Below are 929 nucleotides of genomic sequence, written 5' to 3'. Positions count from 1 at the left end.
AAGTAAATGAATTCCTGGCCGCGCTATTCCACGCGGGCAAGCCGCTAAGAAGAGGAAACTGTGCCCCTTTATGGCACTTTCATGAAGTGAATATTTAACTTTACGTCTTGCGGGTTAAAAATGCTGACCCGCCGGCAGAGGTTTAAAAAGTTGGCGAAGTACCGAGATAAAAGATAACGGTTGATAAAACTTGCTCAAAGTTCCGCGACAGACTTTGTGGCATTCGCGTTAGGCGCGTCGAAATTACACCGTATTCTTCCAATTAAAAAGTTTTTCTCGCTCCTTTTATAACCAATCATCGAGGCCTTCCATCGCCAATTTTTCCGCGATATTATCGTACAGATATTTTATATTATTGTCGAATATGTTACGTATAATTCTAATTGCTGTCTCAAAGTAAATTTTTCAATCGCACGGGATATTCGTATCGCAATCATTGTTATCACTAAAGATTAAGGAAAACAAAATTAACTTGTATTATTTATAATATTTATTTCACAAAAAAAAAAAGAAAGGGAGATATATTTTTGGAAGGCGTTCTTTGTTAAGGTATAACCAAAAAGTTAGTATACTGATGGCTTTTTTTATCGTGTCTTGATATCGAATAAAGAAATAGGAAAAAAAAATAAAATATTTGATTATCAACCAAGGCCCCGGAGGGATTCGAACCCTCGATCTCCTGTTTACTAGACAGGCGCTTTAACCAACTAAGCCACGGCGCCGTTGAAACGTGCTGAAATATTTATATATTTTAAATTCGCAATCGATAATTTATAAATAACATTAGATACATATACATATACGACAATCGAGAAACATTATTCCCGAACGATCGTAAAATTTTTACAACGGTAAACTCGTCGAAACGCTGAAAATAACGTTCTACGAGACTAAATAAAAGGATCCGTTTCCTCGATTTATCAATCGTT

General features: G+C 35.8%; 1 non-coding gene across 1 annotated transcript; it reads right to left on the bottom strand.

Moving 5' to 3' along the window:
* Positions 1 to 648: 648 nt before the first annotated feature.
* Positions 649 to 722, bottom strand: Trnat-agu. Its single transcript has one exon. It is a non-coding gene; the product is annotated as a tRNA-Thr (tRNA).
* Between the last annotated feature and the right edge of the window lie 207 nt (positions 723 to 929).

Source organism: Apis dorsata, unplaced genomic scaffold (assembly GCF_000469605.1).
Source record: "Apis dorsata unplaced genomic scaffold, Apis dorsata 1.3 scaffold_77, whole genome shotgun sequence".
NCBI lineage: Eukaryota > Metazoa > Arthropoda > Insecta > Hymenoptera > Apidae > Apis > Apis dorsata.
Note: the sequence above shows the minus strand (reverse complement) of the source record. Positions and strands in the feature narration are given on the sequence as shown.